Source organism: Rhamphochromis longiceps, linkage group LG3 (genome assembly GCF_057381845.1).
Source record: "Rhamphochromis longiceps isolate RC_006_pf linkage group LG3, R_longiceps_female_GT1.1, whole genome shotgun sequence".
Lineage (NCBI taxonomy): Eukaryota > Metazoa > Chordata > Actinopteri > Cichliformes > Cichlidae > Rhamphochromis > Rhamphochromis longiceps.
In genome coordinates this window covers 67,898,680-67,919,430 of record NC_140559.1, presented here as the reverse complement: position 1 = coordinate 67,919,430, position 20,751 = coordinate 67,898,680, and the positions used below count along the sequence as shown (strand labels likewise).

General features: G+C 41.0%; 1 long non-coding RNA gene and 1 pseudogene across 1 annotated transcript; both read right to left on the bottom strand.

Annotated features, from left to right (window-relative positions):
- Nucleotides 1-476: 476 nt before the first annotated feature.
- LOC146676511 (uncharacterized) lies at nucleotides 477-6,054 on the bottom strand. The gene is made up of 3 exons (XR_014910685.1): nucleotides 5,721-6,054; nucleotides 1,162-1,193; nucleotides 477-915 (listed from the first exon to the last, which is right to left on the bottom strand). It is a non-coding gene; the product is annotated as an uncharacterized LOC146676511 (long non-coding RNA).
- Nucleotides 6,055-13,317: 7,263 nt separating this feature from the next.
- Nucleotides 13,318-17,387, bottom strand: LOC146676510 (uncharacterized; annotated as a pseudogene).
- Between the last annotated feature and the right edge of the window lie 3,364 nt (nucleotides 17,388-20,751).

The following is a 20,751-nucleotide window of genomic DNA, read 5'->3' as shown; positions in this document are numbered from 1 at the left end:
TGTTCTCTATAAGTAGGAAATGCTGTTTTCAACTCACTGGTGCAATTAGTTTGTTGTCAGGAGACAAAAGGATTTCAGCTTGAAACAGAATTAAATGTGAGTTTGTGCTCACTACTGCTGCTCACTATTCATGTCAGTGCAATTCTTTTCACAGATCTCGACAGAAAAATAAACCAGTGATACTCAGATGATGACATGCATCCAGCTGCTATCAGACAACAGGAAAGCGACTCATGCATTCATTCACCCACATGTGGTTCATAGCTTTAAGACAAGTAACAGAAATTATTGCAATCAAAGTCTAAGCTGGAGGAAAATGGACTAGGAGCAGTGTGATGCTGAGGATCCCAGGGCTCACGGTGGCAGCACATGATGATTTGAAGCGATTCAGCACATCTGCAAAACATGATGTGCTGCTAGAGCGCACCCTGGACACACCGAGTCCATGACTCAGGCTGGTGCATGTCCACGGGGGCGGGAGGGCAAAGACAAAACTGAAATGTATGTGACCTTTCTCTGAAGAAGACGGCCACATACAATAATGTTGAATTTTTGATTCCGTTCATCTGTACGGTTTTCTTTTAAAAACAGAGAAAATGGAGGAAGTGGAGAAAAAGAGGAAGCAGTTGGGGGAGGGGAGGGGGACGACGACATATAGCTCAGATATTTTTGAAGAAAGATAACATTAAAGAATGTTTCACCACAAGTATTTAATGATAAAATAATCCACACATTTTATTTTCTGATGATTTCCACCTGAAACATACTACAAAAAATAAAATAAAATCAAAGATTATTTAAGCAACTGAAATAAAATAAAAAGTATGACTGTACTTACCCCGACTATATCCTTAAAGGCAAACCACAAACAGCACACAGCAGTGGGGAACGTTGAGTCGTAACAAGCTACCTACTCTAATGTAAACAAAGATAGAAAATGAAAAACGACATTTACATGCAGCTTTTAGAAGAAGTCTTTCACCAAAAAGAAACACAATATAAACATCCGCCAGATGTCTGAGTTTTCAAGATACATCAAGTTCAAAAAGCTGAAAGTAAAAAAAGAAAGTGATTTATTAAAATACTTGCATCCCAATTTTAATGAATCTCCACTGAACCAAATGTGTATTTTTATACCAAAAGTGTAAAACAGCATCTTACCTGCAGCCCTGCAGAGGGTCACGCTTTAAACACTGCAATCAGAGCAGATCAGTTAGTGCAATTGTCTAAGAAGTCATGTCTTGTTGATGCAGCCCCTAGGAACTAATCCAGACTCATGCCACACAGTATTATTGAAGGTACAGCAGCTCTGGTCCAGCCCAGAGGTTCTCTTACAATTTTCCCGTCATCTAATTCGTGAATGTTGGCTGCAGTTCAGTATTTCATGTGTCAGAGGAAAGAAGAAAACAAGGCAGGGTTGCTTTTTAAGGATAAGTGAGACTGAAGTAGTCATCTTAACCTGCTTGGATTTTATTTATTTAAATGCATTTCCAACTACAGATATATCGACAGAATATCAGTGATGAAAAATCAGTTTTTGTTTATGGTTTGGTTTATAAAATACCTGCAAATATCCTTCACATGTGATCAACAGTTACTTAAAGGATTTTCTGTTGATTGATATATTTCACTTTACATGTGGATCCTTACATTGGAGCCAGTATTCTGTCATTTTAATGTGAAACTGAGAGTTAGTTGACTGATTCGTCAGTATAAAGAAAAAACAGATTTGAACTGGACAGGGCGGGGCCAGCACTGAACCTGATGCACCACACTTGACAGGATACACTTAAGATTTATACTTCCATAAAACTCGGCTGTAAACAGGAAACATACGCATGCATATCTGTCTGCAAAAAAATCCTCTTAAAGGGCCAAGAAGTTTTTATTTAAAACAAACAGTTTTAAATGTAAAATGTTTGGTGCTGATGCTTAACCTCCAAGGCTGCTCAAATGAAGCCTTATAAAGGCATGTGGCCACAAAGGGTCAGAAAAGGTAACTACAGATAACTACGTCCCAAACATCCACTCTCACTCACAGAAGAATCAAAGTGTGATGGAGGGAATAAAAGGCAAAGTGTTGGAAAGCTCCTGTCTATGGCCTGCTGCTCCTGCAGTCACAGCACCACAGGCCATTTTACATTCTTCAGAGGAAAAAAAAGATTCACTTACCATTTGCTGCTGAGATGTTAACCTGATGATGGAGGAGCTAACTAGCTTAACTACTGACTAAGAACACTGAAAGTAAACTCACACCTTCTTCTGCCTGTTTGTGTGGATACATTGTCACAATCCACAGACCAACAATCAGAACTAGTCCTCAAAAATAACATAAAACAGGAACAACAGAGGCACACACAGACACACAGGATGACTAGATTTGTCAAATAAAAGTAAAAACCAAGGAGAGTCCCAACAGCAGCTCTACACAAACACCCATCAGAGGGATAGAGCTAGCCTACTACAGTGACAGAGAGAGCTGAAAAAAGGCCTGTTTGGGGTTTCTGGTTGCTCCTGCTTCTGTTCGTAGTAAAAGGGGGTGTCCGGGGAGGAAGGGGGTTGGTCAGGTTTTGGTCCCAGTCCCAAAAATACCCCCTCCCCCCCAAAAAAACAGACAGACAAACAAACAAACACAAACAAACAAACAACCAACAACTTCGTGTCCCCTCATCCTTCCTTGCTGGCCTTTCACCTTTTAGCTATGTGTATGTGCATGTCCCAGTCCTTCTCAGTGCTGCCTCGCTGAGCCCTAGCTACGCACACTGAGACAGTGAGAAGACTCAGTAGGCATAAAAACCTACAGGGCTGCAGCCTTTTTCCCTAGCAGTCACTTTCTACAATACAAATCGACATTTTCGGGGGCGGCGAAAAATCTAAAGAAAATATGTGGACGCTCCCCAGTGTGTGTGTGAGACAGGTGTAAAGCGCGGGGTCTGTCGGAGCTCCCGTTTGCACGTAAAAAATTTATTTGTGCGAGGCAAAGGGGCTGCTGCGCAGCGCGGAGCATTGAGCCTGTACGCCTGGCAAGCTGCTCCACTGTCAGACTGAAAGAAAGCCTGAGAAGACAGGGAGGGAGGAGAGGGAGGAATATAAAATGAAGAATAGTGTGGCTCTGAGAGGAAGCTCTTTATGCATTCACACACAGTTTGAGGAGCCTACTTTATAGGCTAGTGTTGCGAAATAAAAAACAGAAACCACAGCAAACACACGAGTGGGGTAAGTACAGTGAGCCACCAGCTTCTCTGTGCTGCGACACACAAAGGAAGCCGAGTACAGAAACACACACATGGACTAGTATTAATGCACAAATGTAATCGCACTGAGAGCTACACTCGGTGTTTGCCTGACTCTATTTTCTCATGTTCTCATATGGCCGTGACATGGCAGTCGACAGGAAGGAGGAAGACTCACACTGCTGAAAGTGCTGCTCTCAAACTACACTGTTTTACAAGGAGGTGGCCCTGCCTACCTCTCTTTCTGTTCTACGCACTTTTACACACACAGAAAAATAAAACATGGGCACATTAAGAAAAAGGCCCGGCGCTAACTTGAAATAAATCCTAGACCAGGCTCTAATGGAGCAGCTCCTCCAGCATTACCCGGTGTAACAGTGGGTGTCACAGTTAAGCTCCAGGGATGCCCCAAAATACAAAGTATGCTCGTTTTCCATTCACATGAAGCAGTCTTACTCTAATCACTTACAGGTGATGATAATGGCTAACACCACACCATCAGTCCAGGAGAAGAATTCAAATTGGCTAAGCCACACGAGGTTTCTTCACGTCTATGTCAGTCGAATTTTAATAGAATAATCCCGAAATGATCTTAATCCATTTCCTAACATTTCTGCAGGCTGAGGCCCTCGATGTGTTTGTGGTAAAGACAAAAAAGAAGAGTTTAAAGATTTGTTTACTCGGTTCTGCTGTGCAAGTCTGGATATGACACATTGGAAAATATTTCCACATCAATTCACATCTTGAAGTTTAAAGTTCTGTTGTTCCTGGAATTATGTTTTTTTTCTTTTACAATTTTTATATTGCATGTGTGAATATTTGACCTGCTGCATAACAGCTGAAGATCTTTATGGATCAGATAAAATATCTGATGCTATAAGGAATGGTGAAAAATATCCACAGCTGCAGTATTAAACTTTATTTAAATTTACCTTATGGATTTAAATCAGTGTAAATATAAAATAATACAGTAAAGAAATTTTAGCTTTTCAATTTGGGCCACTTCACTTTGTGATGGTTCGGACTGAACATATTCAGTGAACACAGCTCTAATGAATATAATAAAAGAATTATAATTATTTCCAGAATTTCTCTAAATGTTGCTGAAACATTTTTGAATGTGATGCATTGAATTAATTGTTTCAGTCGACAGGAAACAAAATTCTGTCATTACAGTCTTCTTAAACAAAAAAGATTCAACTTCAGTTTTAAAGGTGTCACTTGTTGCTACTTTTATTTAATACTTTGTATTTTTGATGTTTTATGGAATAAAAGTACTGAGTTGTTGAAACAAAGTAATATTTAGAACAAAGTGATGCCAACTATTCTGCAAAAATATTCTCCTTTTTGTGAGCAGCAGTTTCTGTCAGAATAAGCAAACACTATCTCCTTGGTGAGGCACAGCCATCGTGACCTTTTCTTTATAAGTCACCAAACAAGATTTAATCTAAAAAAAGTGAAGACATTAGAAATGTTACTTCACTCTCAGATGATGGTGTGCAGCACATACACAACCAGGGTCTTACCTAAAAACGTTGAACAGTAAGAGGGAGACTTTTTAATGTCAGGGTCCGTTTCTCGGTCATTCTGGGGGAGAGTCCAGCGGTCTGTGTGGGAGCTCCGCTTTTTACCTCGTTTTTCTATCAGTTTGTAAACGACACGCTTAAAAAGAAAAAAACTTTCCCTATAGTTTGCCTAGAAATCATCTATTTGTCATGTTGCCTAAAGCTTTGTATTAACACATTTATGAAAATTAGTTTCATTGTTCTAAAAACCGACTAATACATAATCAGAGCTGACTGATCTTTGAGTAAAGTCGAAGTCAAAGGCAGCCGCACATATTTCGATAACTGCCCGTATTAAAGTGCGCAGTCCTCGCTGTGATGAGAGGATGACAGGCTGCGCAGGTGAGAAACTGCTGAGTCACTGCGTTTTCCGAGCCTGGACTTTCTCACTGTTTCCTCTGTTTAACGGGGCGTTTTGACTTAAGTATAGTTTATTTATTTGTTTGTTTATTGTGCTTGAAGGCGAGATTAGCGTCGTATTTAGACACAGTGTGCAGCCGAGTGGGCTGGCGTGGTTGCTGGGGAGGAGGCTGTGACTAGGGGAGTGTCCCCTTCCTCTACTTTTCCACTTATCACTTAAACTCTTTTGTAAAGAAATATAAGTTCTGCACTGTTAACAATAAGCTATATTTGAACATTTGCTAAGATACTATATTATGATTGCTTTGTCTCCGTGCAGAAATGGACGCGCACAGTGTCTGACACAGTGCAGTCACGCAGCCTTTTGTTTCAAGCCGCACTTTACTTTGTCTGCTAAGCGTCCCTCGCACAAAGCCTTTACTTACAGCACATCCACGCTTACAAAGCAGCTACCGGCCATAACACGTAAACACTTTTAAGTTACTTACCTACAAATGAAAATAAAAAGATAAAGACTAAATACTTTATTAGTCAAAATTGGGGCGGAAAAAGAAACTCTTACCTTCGGAAGAAAAAGAATATCCAAAGGAGAAATAATGTTAAGATAATCCTGGTTTTACGCTAAAAAGCGAAATAGTGCGTAAATGTATTTGAAGACGGGCTCTCATTCTGTCTCAGTGGAGGATTTGAAAGTGGCGCCAACGGCAGTTGTTCCTCTGCTACCCACGCAGCCGTCACACACACAAAAAATAAATAGAAATTTAAACGTGCAAGTAGCAATATTTCATTCATACCAAAATGTGCCTGCCGACCACCGCAACCCACTCGTGTCCACAGTTTTGAATAATATACATTCTGCGATTTTTATTTATTTTTTATGTTAAATTAAAATAACCGTCAGAGGCTTTTTGAGCCGCGGTGCAAGACGGGAGATTTCTGTTGTGTTTTGAATTTCGAACTGACCGGAGCAGCTGACGTGCTGGCTCAGTGGCTCCCCCTACAGCCACTGTGCGTGCACTCATTCGTCACGACTTGATGATATGAAATTTATTCAGTTGCTCCGAGATTTTGCGGTGTCTTTTCTGTTTTGTTTTTTGATCTTTAACGATCAAAATGACTTTGATTTTGTTGTGGTATTTTCTAAACATGTATGAATAGGGGAGACCGGGGATAGTTGTAACATTTTTGACATTTCTGTCTGTAAATTGGAGCTCTTTTAAGGTAGTGGATTCGAAATGTAATGCAAAGTATTTACATGTCTCTGCTATTAAATAGTGCAGCTATTTTCTCTGCAGCACAATTACCCATTGCATGGTATGGTCTCAAACACAAAGAGTGAAATGTTACAATTAACCCCATAGTCTGGGTTAGTTGTAACATATCCTGGGGTGAAATGTAACACAATGAAATAAGGGTACTAACAAAATATTAACATGTAATCTTTGTTTATTCAACACATGAATGCACTTAGAGCCATTTATGTAGCTGTGTGTGTGTGACAGAATGCAGAAATCTAGCTTTTGAACATATTCCAACCCCCCAAAAAAGACAAATTATGGAATTTTCTGCAACTGAATATTTCATTAATTTTGGTTGGTCTTTCTTGAGTTTGGCCTCATTGGCTCAGTGGGCATTATAACCTACAACTCTTGCACCAATTTTGAACATAACAATGAAGCTGAAAAAATGTAGTTGTTCACCAGCATCGCAATTCCATTACTTTTTATCATGGCTTACCTTGGTGTGGTTTGCAAAGTGCTTCAGAAAGATGAGGAAATCTGTTTCTTGCACCCATCCTGATTTATTTCCACTACCAGTGCTTCCTACTGGTCCATCTCTGACACAGAGGTCTGCATAATGTATGTGTGGGAACACAAACAGTGGAGGAATTGTGTTGCCAATGGCATTAACCACATATACAAATGCGACCAGTGAACCTCTCTCTGCTGATGTCGTTGCCCCAACTTGTTTAATATAAGTTAAAGTAATAGTGTGGTAAGTTGTAACATCTGCATTATTGTTACAACTAACCCAGACTGTTGCTGTTACAACTGACCCAGACTCCTATAGCCATGAACTAGCTAACATTACAGCCAACGGCTAAAACATTAGCACTAAAGACCTACACAGAATATATCCCCATAGACATACAAATAACATAATTCAAGTTTGATGAGTTTAACTGCAAAGCAGATAATGCTATTAGAAATTGAAATAAAGTAGAAAAACTTACTTTTTGGCATACAAATGACTTTTTTTCGTGTTAAATTGTCTGTGTTTGATAAAATGTGCTGATTTTTCACATGTGATAGCAGAACTGCATTGGGCATGCACAGGATGAGTCACATCATTTGAAACTTAGCCCTGATTGGAGAAATTGGAAGTGTTACAACTGACCCACGTTACAACTATCCCCGGTCTCCCCTACTTGTGTGGAGCCCCCCCCTGTATCAATGAGGTAGATGGCTTAGAAATGAAGTTTATTATATATTTTTATATATTTATATGGACATAAACTCTACAGTATAACATTCTTCAAAATTCTTTTGAAATGGCACTTCAAAAAAGAAAGAAAACCTTCATTAGGCACCATAAAAGTAAAGCCATTGACTTATGTTTTCATCAGTTTGGGATTCAGTTCAGCTCATATTGCTTCTGCACCTCTTTCCACAACACATTTCAAATAACAGTGGTCCTTCTTAATCAATCTCAGTAGAAAAATGAAAGAAATCATCTGCATTTGTTTACAGTGCATCTGAACAGAAACTCAACATTTCAGTGTGTAGTTAAAACAGCAAACATACCTTCAAATAATAAGGTTACTAAAAATCTATGTGCTTTCACATTTCAGTTTCGTCAAGTGCACTGAAGCGACTTTCAAGTCGGCGATTATGGTCCAGGAAAACCAGAGCCGTCAAGTTCCTGCTTGATGTGCTGCTCATAAAAGCTGCTCAGCATCAGCAGAATTAGGATCTGCCTCCTTGCAGCACAAAGCTAGTTTGCTCATCACAGCAACCCACTCCTGTACACCATGCCCAAAGGCATCAAGGTCCACAGTCCCACTCACAGATGCTTGGAGTGCTGCTGGTCCTAGGCTGCTGAAGTAGCTGCTCATCTCCTGAAGGTACTGAAGAGAAGCCAGGGGTGGTGTTGGTGAAGCTGTCAACCATTTATTATGTATCTGGTCAGCTTGACTTTAGATTTCTGCTCCTACTCAACACACTTCTTCACAAAGCTGTTTGTTGGCAGCCAGGTTTATCTGCAAGTCATCAAGGTAATCAAGGACATTTGTTGCCACAGGATATCTGCTCTGGAAAACATCCAACATTTGCAACATCACTTTGCATTTGTCTGCAAATTCACCTAGGGAGTTTTTTCACTTTATGAGTCATTCCACGACAAAAATTGGACTTGGATATTTTTACATTTTTACCAAAATGTACTATTTATATGTATATCCCACATCATTAAGGACATATTTAACTATCAGAAAAATGCATTTTCCCATCTCAGGCATTAGTTTTCTTTTATTATTGATCATATTTTCAAGATGTGGTGACTGTAATTCTTCAACCCCGTTATAGACACTTTGGAGGCTCTCTGAATATTATCATAAAATGTATTTCTAAAGAAATCAATATGTTTACATTAATCAGATGTCCCCCATACTAATTCAATAATTTTAAATAGAAAAATGACATAAAATCACACATTTTTACTCTCTTAAATCCTGAAATGTAACTGAGTGAAAGCAATCTTGTCATTTTTCATCAAAAACAGAAATCAGCAAACATTAAATTATTTCCTCAACATTTTAAGAAAATAATATATGAAAATGTAGGTGTGACAGGGTTGAGACTAGCATAACAGGGTTGAAGAGACAAATACAGCTTTACACATAAACAGTTGTTTACTCTCAAATTCAATGTACAGGACTTTCCATTAGCATTATATCTCACTTTGTAACCACGGGAAGGACACCAGATACAACCTGCAGTAGAATTACGTTTTATTACAGTTTTTTCTGAATGCTTAAACCCTAACTGTGATTCTTATAGCACAACCACTCACTGAGTTTGCAAAACTAAAAGCACAAACACTGCTTTGCACTCAGTTTGCCATTTTGTAACACACACTTTGCAAACCTGTAGCTACAATCCACTGCACAGCACTCTTTTTGCAGAACTGTAAACACAACTCACTGCTTTACACTCAATTTCCAAATGATCAACGCACTCCTAGCAAAACTATACACATTTACGGCCATTATTTACACTATTTTGCCAACTGTCTGGCACACTGTCACATGTGAAAACTTTTTTAGATAATTAGTTCACTTTGCAATCAGCCTAAGCACTATAATACAGGTAAGCTCTGTGTGTGGAGTACAATGGAGGGAGCAGGAAGAGTGAGAACAGATGGGTTTGGCTGTCGAGGGGCGCTTTTTTGAACTGCAGGTCCTTGAAGGGTAATACAGTTTGAAGCTGGAGGATCTCTATCCCCTAACTTTCAGCAGATGTTGAAAGGATAAAGTTGTGGTATATCAGTGGTTAGAAATACCATTATTACTTTAGGATTAGTTTAACACAACGTCAGGGCTGTGAGTCACAGTCCGCAGCATAAAGGTCCTTTCACATCAGATGCAGCATGTGCTGCTAATGCTAACTGCTAACTAAAAGCCAAGGATCCAGAATTTGTTGCTGGCTGCTGAGCTCTGTGGGTTTTTGCAGCAGCTCTACCTGATGCACCTGCTCCTTGTCGTTTCTATCTCCGACTTTGTCCTCTACAAGAGTTTCTGGGTTTTTTGCTGGTTCTTCAAATGTTCAATAAAAACATGTATGCTAATTCATAACGAAGGAAAGCTTTGTAAGTATCCCCACTAGTGAAGACTGTCCTTTCCACAACACTGCCCCCCCGCCGGAGGTTCGCAGCGCTGTTGAAAAGGTTCAGGAGGTCCCTGTATTAAGCATGTAAACCTGTGACACAAAAATCACAAAACTCAGACCACCACAGACTGTTTTCCTTCGTGGAGATGAAGGAAAACGCTGGGCTGGCATGTAAAAGGGCATTTATTCCCTTCAAGGACCTGCAGTTCAAAAAAGCACCCCTCCGACAGCCAAACCCACCTGTTCTCTGATTGGATAGTTAAATTTGTGATTGACATGACATTGGCCAATCAGATGAAAGGAAGAAAAATGGGGTCAAAATTCGTACTTGTAACTTGAAACTTGAGTGCAGACTTTCTCACAGATTTTTTGGCTAAGTCCACACACGAATCTTTTTTACGCACACACAAATTCTTTTTACACATACAAAAAAACTGATTTACAAGTACAAAATATTTATGACCACAGTTTGAGCCCATAACCTTGTGCCCAGAGAAAGCAAAAGCCAGATGTGTTTTTTATTCATACCATCAGTGACTACAAACACGCACATTACCAACTCCGGAAGACGATCAAAGCAGCCAAACGTGAGTACAGGGACAGGGTGGAGCAACAGTTTGACAACCCTCGGAGTATGTGGCAGGGACTAAACACAATCGCAGACTTTAGAGGGAAAACCAGCACACCGCAGACCACGGCCTCTCTGTGTGAGGATCTAAACGTATTCTACGCTAGATTCGACACAGCGAACACCATGAGACCGGACAGTGTGCGCACCGCGGATGACGTCAGTGCGCACACTGTCTGAGGAGGATGTGCGGAGGTGCTTCAGGAAGGTGAACGCACGCAAAGCTACTGGTCCGGACGGGATTCCCGGCCGCGTCCTCAAGTCATGCGCGGCTCAGCTGGCTGGAGTGTTCACACACATCTTCAACCTTTCCCTCTCTCTGTCTGTAGTCCCAGCCTGCTTCAAAATGGCCACCATCGTCCCTGTACCCAAATCCTTCACCATCTCCTCATTGAACGACTGGCGACCTGTAGCCCTGACCCCCATCATGAGCAAATGCTTCGAGAAGCTGGTCAGGGACTTCATCTGCTCTGCACTACCCGACTCACTGGACCCTCTACAGTTTGCATACCGCCACAACAGGTCCACTGATGATGCCATAGCCCTGACACTACATACTGCCCTGTCACACCTGGAGAAGAGAGACACGTATGTGAGAATGCTGTTTGTAGATTACAGCTCAGCATTCAATACCATCGTTCCCTCGAAGCTGGACAGGAAACTGCAGGATCTAGGACTGAGCAGCTCCCTCTGCAGCTGGATCCTTAGCTTCCTGTCTGACAGACGCCAGGTGGTCAGACTGGGCAGCATCACCTCATCCCCCATCACACTGAACACTGGTGCTCCACAGGGGTGTGTACTGAGCCCTCTCCTGTACTCACTCTACACCTACGACTGCACAGCCACTAACAACTCCAACATCATTGTGAAGTTTGCGGACGACACTACAGTGGTGGGTCTTATCACCAGTGGTGATGAGACGGCCTACAGGGAGGAGGTCAGCGCCCTGACCCACTGGTGTCAAGACAACCATCTCACACTCAACGTCGCAAAGACAAAGGAGTTGATAGTGGACTTCTGGAGGTGCAGAGAAGTACACACCCCCATCACCATCAACGGCGCTGCTGTGGAGAGAATGAGCAGCTTCCGGTTCCTTGGCGTACACCTGGCTGAGGATCTTACGTGGTCAGTACACACAAACAAAACAGTGAAGAAGGCGCAGCAGCGCCTCTTCTTTCTCAGGAGACTGAAAAGATTCGGCATGAGCCCCCGCATCCTCAGGACCTTCTATCACTGTGCCATTGAGAGCATCCTCACTGGATGCATCACCACCTGGTATGGCAACAGCACCGCCTACAACCGCAAAGCTCTCCAGCGAGTAGTGCGGTGTTCTGAACGGATAATTGGAGGTGAGCTTCCCTCCCTCCAAGACATCTACAGGAAGCGGTGCCTGAGGAAAGCGGGGAGGATCATCAAGGACTCCAGTCACCCCAGCCATAAACTGTTCAGACTGCTTCCATCAGGAAGGAGGTTCTGCAGCATCCGGTCCCGTACCAGCAGACTGAGAGACAGCTTCTTCCACCAGGCCATCAGACTGCTGAACACGTCATAGACACCTCAGCTTCACTACTGGAACTTCAACATTATGCACTCCATACTGTACAGTAATGCCACTGTTTTGCACATGTCTCAACTCTGTATATTTTTATATATTTTATTTATTGTTTACTCTATTTAATTTGTAAAATATGTGTACACACACACACACACACACACACACACACACACACACACACACACACACACACACACACACACACACACACGTAGAAAAATATTTAGTATACACATCCAGAAATGCATATACTATTATATATTGTACATATATTTATTAGTTTCAGATGTAGCCATTCTTGTATTTTGCTTGTTTACATTATTGTATTTTGCACAACTCTGTTGCTTGTGAAGCTCGCACACAAGAATTTCACTCACATGTGCTGTACCAAAGTACCTGCACATGTGATGTGACAATAAAAGTGATTTGATTTGTTTAGTTGGTGCATTGTGTGCTTATTAATATGATGGCTTGTGTTAACTGTTGGATACGAAAATACCATTTTTACAAAGGTGTGGAGAGTTAAGCAAGGGTTATTCGCTTTTACAGGGAAACTACAATGTTTTGCTGATTGGGTGAAGAGTTTTCTTATTTGTGTGTAGAGTTTTGCAAAAATAGCCAATAGTTACAAAAAATGTGCTCAAGCCATCAGAAAAAACTATAATCTAAAGTAAAAACAACCACAACAGCATATTTACAACTAACAAACATTGCAAAGTGAATTGCTCAAATGTAACATAATGTGTGTGTGCTTGCTCGCGCGCATGTGCGCGCATGTGCGCGCGTGCGAGTGTATGTGTGTGTGTGTGTGTGTGTGTGTGCGCGCGTGCGTGTGAGTGTGGGTGTGTGTGTCTAGGCATAAGTGCTGATGAGGTGCTAAAAGTCACCTCATCCTTGCTCCGGTAACAATTAAACTTGTTGAACTGGTTGAACTAATAACAATAATAATCAGTTAACGATTTCAGTGTGTCTGTCTGTATCAGCGCCTGTGTCTGTGTCAGAGTGTTTTTGCATGTGTGTGCCTGCATCAGTGTGTGTGTCTGTATATATGCATGAATGTGCCGTTTGTTTCATGAATTCATCTTGTGAGTCAGTTCCACACCTCTTTCAAGACTTCCACATGGCACCTTGTCACAGCCTGTGTGGGTGGAATGAGTTCAAACAAATCATCAAACAGGTACCAGAGGATATGATCCTGATGCAGCCAGAAGAATCGGTTTGACCCAACACGATGCATGCATTTGACCTGGACTTGTGTTGTTTGTATGTTTAGAATGATGCCTGGATACAAATCATCGTCATATCTGAGAATACACCATTTACCAATCAGCTCTGGACTTTCCCACTGGATTTATTTTCCTGGATCCCCCCCACTGCCTGTCTGTGACACAGCCGGTTCTATCTTCTGGCCAAAAATGAAACACTGGGTGTTGAAGCACTTGCCGTTAAACTGCTTCTGTGTTGTGCACATGCAGCTTACATCACAAACCATCAGTTCTCCTGGAGCTACAGTAACGACCTGGTGAATTCTCACGGTTCCAGGAACAGCTGATATCTGCTTCGGCATTTTCTCCATAGCTTCCTCAACATCTTCACTTTTCACAAAGAACAGTTTCACACTTGTGTTTGTTTCAGACAAGGCCCTGAATAACTCTTCTGCATCTGGGATGTCATGGCCCTTTGCTACCATCATGTCAGCTGCTCTTTTTAAGGCTCCCCCGACACCATCTGGTGCTCCTTTTACATGACTAGCCTCGAAAAAATTCCAAGAACCAGCCTTGAATCCTCTTATGTCCAGTTCTGTAGTGAAAAGGTAGAAGTTTCCTCGTTGTTTGTATTGCGTACAGGGTCCGCCGCTTAAAAAGTGCAGCACAGACACTTGTGGATGTTGCCCTTGAAGGTAATCTAGCACAGGATTTAGGTGCTGCCATATTGCTGGAGGGCCTTTATGTCTACTGGGGGAGATGGTGCTAAAGCACACAGGCTCTGAGAGCCCACCAACATACAACACACCAGTATGAACGGTGGCCTGCTGATGTGAAGCCCCAAAGTGGACCACCTGAGCTTGAGAACTGTATTTACAGCTGTAGTTTTCTGAGAAGTCAACATGTATCAAAGCCTCCTCCCCTGACATGTTGTTCTTCAGCTCACGGCAGAAGGCATACTGCTGGACTGTGCGCGCTAAGCATTTATCAGAGCCGTGGTTGAATGAACATACGCGCTCCCTCAGACGTGACTACAGACGCGCTGAAAGGAGATGGAAAAAGGACAGATTGTATGTTTCTCTACAGATTATAAGGACTTTCTGTCCTTCTGCTCACCAAGAAGCTGTAAAAACTGCAAAGACACAGTTTGTCTCAAACTTAGTGTCAATAAACAGTCACAGGCCTCAGGTACTTTTTAACGTTCTTAATCACTTTCTTAGTTTATGTGATAATTCTGGAGTCACTTCTTCACCAAGTATGTGTGATGATTTTTTAGCATTTTTTAATGACAAGATCCTATCAATTAGGATTGATAGGATCTTGTCTCGTTGTCTGCTGCCTCAGATCAGAGTCCTTCTCCTGTGTGCTCAGTTGTCTTAGAGCAGTTTGATCCTGTCTCCCTTAAGGACTTGACCGCGGTAGTTAGTAACCTAAGATCATCACACTGCCCCTCTGATTGTCTCCCCCCGAGCTTGCTTAAAAGCACTTTTAATACTGTTGGGCCTTTTATCCTGAGATTAATTGATACGTCCCTTGCTACAGGCTGCGTCCCATCATGCTTTAAACAAGCTGTAGTTCAGCCTCTTCTTAAAAAACAAAACCTGGACCCAACTGTTCTGTCCAACTACAGGCCTATCTCAAAGCTTCCTTTTCTATCTAAAGTCTTGGAGAAAGTGGTCTACCTACAGTTGCAGGCACACCTTAATTTTAATATGATCTCTGAAAAATTTCAATCTGGTTTTAAATCACTACATAGCACTGAGACGGCACTTTTAAGGATTTTTAACGATATTCTTTTCACTCTGGACTCTGGCAGCCCTGCTGCCCTTTTATTGTTGGACTTGTCAGCAGCTTTTGACACGGTCGACCGTGACATCCTGTTATCACGGCTAGAATTTCATGCTGGCCTAAAAGGATCTGCACTACAGTGGTTTCGTTCCTATTTGTCAGAAAGGTTTTTTTATGTCAATATGGCCACCCACAACTCCAAAATAGCCCCTCTTAAATACGGTGTACCTCAAGGCTCTATTTTGGGTCCCGCCCTCTTCGCACTCTATTTGTTGCCATTGGGCTCCATCTTCTCGCGGTACAGCATTTCATTTCATTGTTTTGCTGATGATTTGCAGATTTATCTACCTTTAAAAGCAGGGTCAGACCATCCGCAGCTCTTATTACGCTGCCTGGATGATGTCAAACAGTGGTTGTCATTAAATTTTTTAAAGCTAAATGAAAATAAAACTGAGGTTGTCATTTTTGGCAACTTTAATCATATCGACAGCACTCTGGGCACCGTTTCCTCGTATTGTAAAACACATGTAAAAAACCTCGGTGTCTACATTGATGGTTCTTTTAAATTGAATAAGCAGGTGAGTGCAGTAGTTCAGTCCTGTTTTTTTCAGTTAAGACAGCTAGCCAAGGTAAAGCCATACCTTCCGGCTAACGTCTTTGAGCGTGTTATTCACCTTTTTCTTACTTGCAGATTGGACTACTGCAATTCATTGTATTATGGTCTAGATCAGGCCTCCATCCATCGTCTTCAGATGGTTCAAAATGCTGCTGCTCGCCTGCTAACTGGTACCAAACAGAGAGAGCATATAACCCCAGTTTTAGCTTCTTTACACTGGCTTCCTGTCTCCTACAGGATCCAATTTAAACTTTTACTTTTTGTTTTTAAGTCACTTAATGCCCGAGCCCCTCCTTACCTGTCTGAGCTCCTCTCTGCCTATATGCTCCAGGAAAAACCACGAGGTCTAGCTTAAAACTAATGCTGTCCATCCCACGGACTAACCTCAAATCCCGTGGTGATAGATCCTTCTCTGTGGCAGGTCCCAGACTTTGGAATAGTCTCCCCTTAAATATTAGATCTGCACAAACACTTGAGCAATTTAAATCTTTACTAAAGACACATTTCTATGCCCTGGCTTTTAACACACTATGACCCAAGCATTTTGGTCTTATTTGAATTAGTTTAGTTATTGTTTTAATTCTTTTACTGTCCTTTTATTGTTTTTTATTGTTATTATTGTATTACATTGTTGCTTTTTAATACCATTTTTATATTGTTAAGCACTTTCTGCAGCATCGGCTGTTTGAAATGTGCTATATAAATAAATTTGACCTTGACCTTGCTGCGTGATAATAAAGTGATGCATTTAAATTTCCTTACAAAGCTGCGGAGGAGCTCAGTGAGGTCCTTTTGTGTGCCCTCCACAGACTTCCTGACTGTCACCTTGACAGTTGCCTTTTCTCCCTTTTTGTGTATCTCCTTCTCCTCTATTACCCACTGGGTCAGTGGTGTGTTTGCGGTGCTGTTGTATGCGGTTGTCGTGTGGACAGTTTTGTCCTTGCAATGGACACACTCTCCATACATGCAACTCTTGCTGGATGAGTTGCAGCAAACCTTCTCTATCAGTTCTTCAATGTTGGCAGTCTCAAGCTTCACTGCCAGGAAGCTGAGATTTTCATGCAACTTACACATGCATGTGTCACGTTCAGAGAGTGTTGGATTCACAACCCAAAAGGGGCGAAGATGACAGAAAAGGGAATAGGATATCATCTGGTCTGGGTTTTCCGCCAAAAACCTTCTGTGGATATTTTCCATCGTGTCCATCAGGAACCTCTTCTGCATTTTTAATTTGTCCTTTGTGAGTGTTTGTTTGGTTCCTGTGGTCATTCTACTCGCGTCATTCTTGAGATTGAACGCCTTGATTCTTCTTTTTAAGTCTTCAGTGAACCTGCTGGTCCTGTTTCTTTCAAAATGAAGACTGTCATGATGTCTGAAACTCTTGTTTGAAAATCCGAGGGAGTCACTTGCACAAACTTTTGCAACCTGTAATTTTTTTATAATTCTCCCTGTCGTGACTTCGGCAGTCAGCTGCCTTTCTCTGTTCTTGGTGGCTTTTTTGTATTTATTCCTAATATCTTCAATCAGTGATTCATGGAAAAGTAAGGTTTTTTTTAATTTGTGGGTTAACGGGGCAATTTGAAGTGAATCGTGTTATTTTCGACTGTGGTGAATCCAAAGATTTCTTTGAACGTTGGCACCTTTTTTGTATTTTTCTTTGCTTTTCCTTTCTTTTTCAAGTTTCTCCTGGAGTTCCACTATTTGCCTCTTGAGCTTATTTTTTTCAGCTCTGTACTTTTTCCGAGCCACCAGACGTTGCCCACAAAGCAAAGCAATTAAAGTTGATTTGTGTGTGGAAAGTTAAAGCCTTTTTCCTCCTGCCCTCCCTGTTTCTAAAAGGACATTTTCACTGTAACACTGTTAACTACCCATTGCCTTAACCTAAGCTGCTCTCCACATTTGTCTTTTCTTACGCTGTTCTCTTTTACTCAGTTCATTAATTGCTTTCTTCTTCCCTGCCTCTTCATTCTTTCTCCATCTCTCAGCTCACTCTGCAGGTTTCTCTCCCTTCTTTCAGGATCAGCTTTAAGGCGTTCCCGATACTTCCTTTGCCTTTCTGCTGCTGTTGTTGGTGCCATCTTACTCGCATTCTTAACATGGAACATAAATCACATTCAGCATGCATGCAGTATAAGAATGTTGATTGAATATAATAATAATTAATTTAAATAATTGGATAACTTAACAACCAAGGTATTAAAATCTCAACCCCGTTACAATCAAAAACATAACAGGGTTGAGATTTTTGCACAAACTGGCCACTGCTCAATGTAGTGAGTACCAGACAGAGAGCACATGGCATGCATGAAATTCAAAATCACCATATATTCATGAACTAAAAAAACCATTTTCATTTTTTCATGTGACGGTGTTGAGTCACTGAGTTTGACGACCACAATATCACAAGATAAATGACTAAAAGAAAAGAAAAGATGGGAGCAACTTGCCTGTCTCTGTGGTGCTGTTGTCCAAAAGACTTCAGTGATGTCACTTCCTGATGTATTTGGAGTTCTGGATCACACCATTGTAAGTGTGGCTCAATTTTAAATACCATCTCTCTTTACTCTTAAATTTAACAAATATGTTTTTTATATTTATCAAACTAAAAAAATTAACATGTTGTCATGGTCCTGGGTGGTTAGACCCAACGTTTTGTGTTTCATTTTGGTGTCCCCTTGTGTTTTGTGTTAATTCTTATGTAACCTGGTGTAATTTCTGTGTCGCTCTGCCCAACAGCGTCTTTCTGCCCTTCATCCCGTGTTTGTATGGTTCCAGGTTTGTTCTTTAGTTGTTCACAGTTTATGTTTTAGTTTTGTTCATTGTCGTTCACTGTAAATAAACTCACTCGCATCACTGCCACTGACTGCAACTTGGGTCCTCCTTTCTTTCTTTTTGTTTTTGCCTGTCCCGTCTTTTGCCATCAGAATTGTTGTCTGAAGGCCAAGAAAGATACCAAGCAGATTTACTTTACCAAGTGGATCATCATGGCGTCGCCATATTGGTCCATTTGATTGACCTTTATTATAATTATGTATTTATTTTATTTTCAGTTGTTACAGGCGGAACAGACAGAGGGGAGAAGAGATAGTGAGAAAAGGGGGAAGAAAAAACAACAAAAAACAAAACAAACCCAAAGCCCCGCATCTGGCAAGTTGATCATATTATTGCTTTGTAATATGTCCGGATTGTTCCAGGTGAACGTTTGCATGGGATTAATGAAGACTGTTAATTTTAGAAACTCCCACCATGCTGTCAGAGAAGAGCTGATGTTGACGCTTTTGAAGCATTCATATCATTTGATGTTTGAGCTGATAAGTGTATATATGACATTTCTAGATTATTACATAGTGCTGTTCTACATGTATCCAGGGTTCATCTAAGAAGGTGTGTTTTAACCATCTAGAGATGAACTGAAGCCTGTTGGCTAAAAAGTAGTGATTAAAGTTTGCCTTGGTCCTTTGTAATGTTTTTAAGCTGATACGCGGGGGTTTATCTTTCCAAAGGAATTTAGAAATATATCAGTTTAGAGATCTGCACCAATCTTGTGATGGCTTACTTGGGATCACTGAAAATAAATAGTTTATTTTTGGCAAGACCATCATTTTTATAACAGCAACCCTTCCCATGAGTGATATGGGAGAGATTTCTAGCCAGATCGCCTTCTACTGTCTTTAAAAGTGGGATGTGGTTTCATTTAGTTAGATCTGCAAGCAAACCATCTGGACCTGGAGTAAAAACATCTGGACCTGGAGTAAAAACATCTGGACCTGGAGTAAAACCATCTGGACCTGGAGTAAAAACATCTGGACCTGGAGTAAAACCATCTGGCCCCTCCTTCACCACAGGACTGCTGCCCCAGCCGTGACACATGACACAGTCTGATTTAATGTTTTACAATTTTTAAAGTCTTTGTTTTTTTATCTGAAGAGTATGTAAACATCTGGTTTCAACTGTATATTTGATGATGTTGGTGTTTGGCTTGATTGTTAGCACAAAGAGGGAGAGAGAGGGAGAGAGAGGAGAGCCATCCATTGGATTCGATGCTGGCGTGATCACAGTGTACACGTGGTCCAAGGACTGCTTGGGCGTGTGGGTTTTCTCAGTCACATAAACAAGTAGTGGGAACATTGCAGTTTAGATAACTGTGCCCGGAAATGCCAGGGATTTGGAGCTGTAGGAGCAAAACACATCTGGACTGTGTTACATTATTGTAGCACTTTTCATCTTAACACACGGATACACACCTACACACACAGACAGGGAACATTAAGGCCTTTGGAATGCAAAAAATTTCAACACAATTTAATTTTATTTATACCTCATATAATCCCAACAACAGTCACTTCAGTCTGTTGCTGCATACAGACTCTACAATAATAAAAAGACGTTACTGGTAAAGAGCCTCCTGTGAGATGAGTGATTTATGTTGGCCTTTACATAGGAAGTAAGGAAAAGTATGAACATCTCATCTCATTATTTATTTTTGTATTCTTCTTACTTTATTATTATAGCAGTAGGAATAATAATAAGGGAAGGATTCTGGATCAGTACCATGATGGAAACGTCTGCTCACAGTATATACAGTATTCTGAAGAAGGTCTAAAATGTCACTGTTGTACGTGTGTGTGTTTTATGTATATAGATTTTTAAAAATTACTACTCATGATATAACACAGTCCAGACATGCCTCGTAAAGATGCTTCTATAACATTTTCTGTCATCACTTTATTGTGGATTAGGTGCAAGAGTTTTTAAGTGTGGACAATTAAATATTAGATTAATGCAACAGCAAATTGCGCCTTGTTCTCAGATGGACAGCAAGTGGAGAGCTGTAGCTCAGATGAGGAGATGGAAGGAGGAAGAGAAGCAAAGACTGATTCACAGGCAGAGTCAAGTTTATTTCTCACACTTTTTT